Genomic DNA, 5,604 nt, shown 5'->3' with positions numbered 1-5,604 from the left:
GAGTTAGTCGTGTGACAGAGAGTTTTCTTGCACACGAGACTGTAGATGTCTCACGACGGCGTAGTCGAAGTGAGACAGCAGCAGTCGAGTTCATTCAATTTCTGTTTTCAAAAGCTTCGTCAACTTTCCACTTACACGACAAGCTCCCTTTACCAAGCTTCAATTAAGGCAAAAAAAAAAAAATAGGTCTGTTTACGGTAACCCGACCGACCCTAGTTTTTTCGCGCGACCCTAGACTTTTTTTTGGCATTGGGGAAAAAAAAAAGAAAAAAAATCTCTTTTTTTTTTTGCAAAATAACGTAAAAATATGGTTTTTTGGAAGGAAACAAAAATTAAAAAATTAAATAAAAAAATCTCGACCTACCGACCCTATTTTTTTGGCCTATGTTACCGTAAACAGACCTATTTTTTTTTTTTGGCCTAAGAACCCTGAATACGAAAGGTCAAAACAAAACAATAGGTACTACTTTCACTATCGTCGTCTGCAACGAAAACCGAAAATGGCGAAACGCTTTGCTACGTACATAGAGAAAAGAAAAGATCGAACCTTACACCTGTGACTAGAAAAAGTTGCACAGACAGTTCCGTGCGGATCTCACCACGTATCAACGTACATCCGATGCTCAGGACCTACAGATAGGTGACGCTTTGGCGATTGAGGCTTCGTCTTCAGCTCTAACTCGACTGCTGCTGTCTCACTTCGGCTACGCCGTCGTGAGACATCTACAGTCTCGTGTGCAAGAAAACTCTCTGTCACACGACTAACTCGTAATAGCGGGTAACATTACATAGTCATATATAATTCATGCATGGGTAAGATCACACAAAATACTAAGACAGCAGGACACGAGAAAAATGCCACAGAGGCATTTATTGAATCATTAAAGACTACCTTTTCATAGGTTATGAATAAATACTAGGGGCATATGGCACTGGTTAATTGTTTATGTGTACAATACGGTTTACATGCAGATATAAATAAACTGAACGCCCTAACAATTAGTCATATGGATTGAGTGTTACGGACTTTCAATCGGTTATCACTTCATATTGTGACACCACATACCATGGCTTGTATGTTATTATAGGTCAGTGTTTATCTGCCTTTTTGCATGTTCCTATACTCTATTTAAATGCGGCTGGACTAGCAGTGATGGATATGGTGTTTATATCATTAACAGTGCAGAAGAACCAACAGCTGTAGATATTGCTATTTGACTTTGACACACAATACACACACACACACACACACACACACACACACACACACACACACACACACACACACACACAGCACACTACCCAAGCAGTTAAAAAAAATCACACATAATTATAACAAATTAAAATTTTGAATGCCATTGGATTTCGCACTGAAAAACAAAAAGACCGTTCAGCATACCATGATTCAATCTGCTGGCAACAACGCCTGCTTGTGTCTAGCATGCCATTGTTATCATGTACTGAATAGCGGTGAATTTCCATAAGAACAAAATTGACATCGAGATACTCTTTGATGCAAAGAAGTAATCAAGTTCGCGCATGGAGTGCGATTATAACGTGACTAGGAAGAAGGAAAGTACTCACCGGTGTCTGAAGTGTGAGAATTTTCCTCGCTGCAAATTTTGGTCTTTTTCCCGCTCTAAAAGACAGTATGCAGTGTGCTCACGTGAGCAGTACCTTCATCGCGTTTTTTTAAGTTCTGTAGAAATACCTGTGCGGATAAAAGGGGGATTGCACTAGAGAGAGACAAGACAAGACAAGACAAGACAAGACAACATCTTTATTATCGAGGGTAATGGATAAGCAAGATTGTCATCATTTTCACGAGTTTTCATTCACAAGCATCTGGGAAATAAATGTCATGTTCCCCGGGGAATAAATCCCCAGTTACCATAGTTACAGAAAGCAGGTTACATGGATATTCAAAACCAAACCCAATAGAAACGCTCGGGGGTTCATCGGCTCTTCTCATTGCTTCCAAAATGAAAGACCATAACCGTAAACAAAACAAAACACTACGATATGAAAGGAAGTGAACCTTCTCGCAAACAAATGAAACCTAGCCATATATTTTTTTCACTTACAAAGTCACTGAGTGTGTGTATAAAGATCTCTGTTTCGAGTCGCAGACGATCGGAGATATACGAACTGGTAAGTCAAACTGATTGACCCCTGACATTCTGACCCGTGCAGCAGATTTCTACGCCAAGACTTATCTATAAACTAAGCGCAAATAAGAAAACAACAAATACAACGCAAAGAACATTCCAACAAAGCCGGGCAAGAAGAGTGAAAAATCCGAGGAAAAATAAAGAGTCAATGAGAAACCAGATCTGTAACGAAACTCCGTCGCCGCACAACACGAAGTTTCTGTGACCTTTCACCCAAACATGGGTTCAACGCTCGAACTCGATCGCGTCAAAGAAATTGTTACCACTGAAAAAGGGGGGGGGGGGTAGAGAGATGGGGAGGCATGATAGGAGGGCGATGTAACGGAGAGACACATTTATTGACAAGATTACAATGGTGCATTACAAAAAAAAGAACAAACAAACAACGGTGATCTATGACACACCGTCTGCGTTTTAAGCTATCAACGCAATCATGGCGACGAATAGATTTGCATCACATACTGGCGAAGAAATTGAGACAAAGAAAAAATTGCTCACGCCCGCAAACACTAACAAGGCCACTGATGTAGCTGTAAAAACGCTGCGATCCTACCTGGCTGAAACGGGACAAGAAGTTTCCTTCGAGATGTTCCCAGATGAGCATCTCAATCAGGTACTAGCCCATTTCTACATTGACGCGAGAAATGAGACGGGGGAACATTACAAAAGTACCACTTTGTCCTCCCTGCGTTATGGGATCAGCCGTTTCTTAAAAGAAAAGAAGAACATTGACATCCTCAGGGACAGCTCTTTTAAAGGAGCGACGGTGAGCTTTGGAACAGCGATGCGAGAGCTGAAGCAGATGGGAAAAGGTGAGATCACACACTATCCCGAAATCAATGGGGATGACCTGCAAAAACTGTACAACCACATGTTGTTTTCCTCAGACACCCCTCATGGACTTGCAAACAAAGTCCAAATGGACATTCGACTGTATTTTTGCAGGCGAGGTGAAGAAAACATGACAAAAATGTTCAAAAAACCCTTCAACATTATGGAAGATGAATTTGGACGTAAATTTGTAACGAAAGTTGAAGACGAACTCATGAAAAACAGACGACAAAATGACAAGGAAATATTTTCCGGTATCATGCCAGAGATCCCAGGTTCTCTGTTATGTCCCGTCAAAAGTTTTGACAAGTACATCAAGAAGCTCCACCCTGGCTGTGAAAGGCTTTGGCAGCGACCAAGAGATTCTTTTGGAACACAAGACCAAATCAAATACACTAAAACCAGACACACTAAAACAGATTGAAAAATACAATATTTTAGACCACCAGCCTCTTCAACAAAATTCACCTCTCTTTCCCTCTTTCACACAAATGTATGGTAAGCAACTTATTCAATACCATACCCATACCAATACCATGCACTATAATTATGACTCATAGGAATAGTATGATTGCAGAACTTACATTATATATATATGCATATCATGTAGTGATGTACAGATTGTGTGCAAGAAATCCATAACATTTAAACTTTTAGTTTTAAGTTAAACTTTTTAAGCAATGCAAATATTAAACAGCTTAGAAATAGAACTGAACTGTGAACAGAAATGCATATTGTTAATAAAGAAAAACATCTCCATCTTCTGGTACCTAAAAACATTCATGTTCCTGAATAAAGTACTGTCGGTCAAATCATTTGCGGGACTTTGTTTTTTCAGAGATGATGACATCATTTCACAGGAAATTGGAGGGGTTGACCTGGACGAACTCTTCGGGGAGTTTGACTTGCCTCCTACAACCCCGGTTCATCTTGTTTCGCAACAGCAGCAACAGAACCAAGCTCAGCCTTTTATTTTCAACAACTGCTCTTTTTCAAATGTGCAGTTTGTCATGAGAAAATAACCTTTCTCATCTCGAACTCCAATCACAAATGATATGCACACATCCATGCAATGATCCATTACCAAATGGAGTTAAAAAACAAAACAAAAAAACTTAGTTTCAACTAATGTGAAGTGAGTTTCAACTTTCGTATATGATGTGTTAATTAGTTTTCCATTTTTGTTGTTGGTTTTGTGAATAACTGTGCTAAAACTGTTAATGTTATTCAACTTATTGTTAACTCTGTTAAAACTGAAAATGGTCTCATCTCATTCATGCAATTAAAGACTCTCTTGTTAGTGTTTCACGAGTGTAAATCAGAGTTTTTCGTCCTCTTTGTATATATAGGGAGAGGGGCGAGTTTGATCATTGATCTGTGTGGTGGGCGGGTGAGAGGGGGGCGGGTGTGTGTAATAAGCGGGTCATTCGCAATGGGGGGGGGGGGGGGGGGGGCGGCGTTTTATCATTGATGTGTCTGGTTGGCGGTTGAGCGGGGGGGGGGGGGGGGGGGGTCAGGTTTTGGCGTGGGTATCGTAGAAACGAGCAAGACAATAACCACACCACACAAAATCCTGGTGATAAAAAAACATCGCAGCTGTACGCACAAATATATTCCAGCCACAGGTAAGAGCGAAAACAAGAGAAAGGCGACTCACTCATCTTGCTTTCTGCTATTCCCTTGCTCTCGATTCGTCGCACGTTTAATCCACATATCTGCGAAGAGATGTCACGAACGCTGACAGTGCCGCAAACAAGCAACTCTTCGAAACAGCGGGGCAATCCCATCGCAAGCAAATGCAAAATGTAGGTCATTCTTTGCAATGAATTGAAACGCCGCTGTCGGCCCAAAGTCGAAGACGCGTACTGCTGGATTCACACACCATTCAGTTAGTCGGAACCTACAGAACTTTTCTTCCTCAAACCTGACATACTTGTCTCAACATGTCATCAAATTAATACACAGATCTCCTTGACTCGCTTTCACTTGTACTTGTAGCGCCTTCACTCTCGCGCCTGCCTTCAGTGATTGCAACAGCGTGGTGGGGCCCCAAAAACGGTATTTTCAAAACCAAACTCGCGTTTCAACTCATGGCTCCCTCTGTTGATGATGCAATTATTTTTGCGCTACCAAAATGATGACAAAAACTATGTTTGATAGGTTGTTGTCAGACCAGCTTTTTTGTCGGTCCTCGGAGGGCATATCGACTTTTGTTTCATATTTATTGACCGCGGCCTATGTCCGCTTAATGAACTGAACCCTCTAAACGAGAATAGTAAGCCCAAAGAAAAAAAAAAACCTCGCACATTACACAACGTTTTTCTCAAAAGCGGTATGGAAAATAGTCCCCTGAAGCTAGTAAAGGTTTGATATTGCGATGTTACAATAATTGTATCAGAAAAATGTGGCGGCAAGCTCAACCCATCTGAGGTCCTTGGATTACTAACAAAAGGGTTTACTTCCTTAATGCCAAGCCTTGGAAGAGCTTGTAATTAACACTTTTGATCTGTGCAGGAGATTGAATAGGCGTTGCCATTTTCCTTGCTAAAATACCTTAAAAAGGTTAGAAGAGCTATTTGTGCTCAGTCGTTCAGCCAAGTAA

Source organism: Littorina saxatilis, linkage group LG8 (genome assembly GCF_037325665.1).
Source record: "Littorina saxatilis isolate snail1 linkage group LG8, US_GU_Lsax_2.0, whole genome shotgun sequence".
In the NCBI taxonomy this organism is placed as follows: Eukaryota; Metazoa; Mollusca; class Gastropoda; order Littorinimorpha; family Littorinidae; genus Littorina; species Littorina saxatilis.
Note: the sequence above shows the minus strand (reverse complement) of the source record.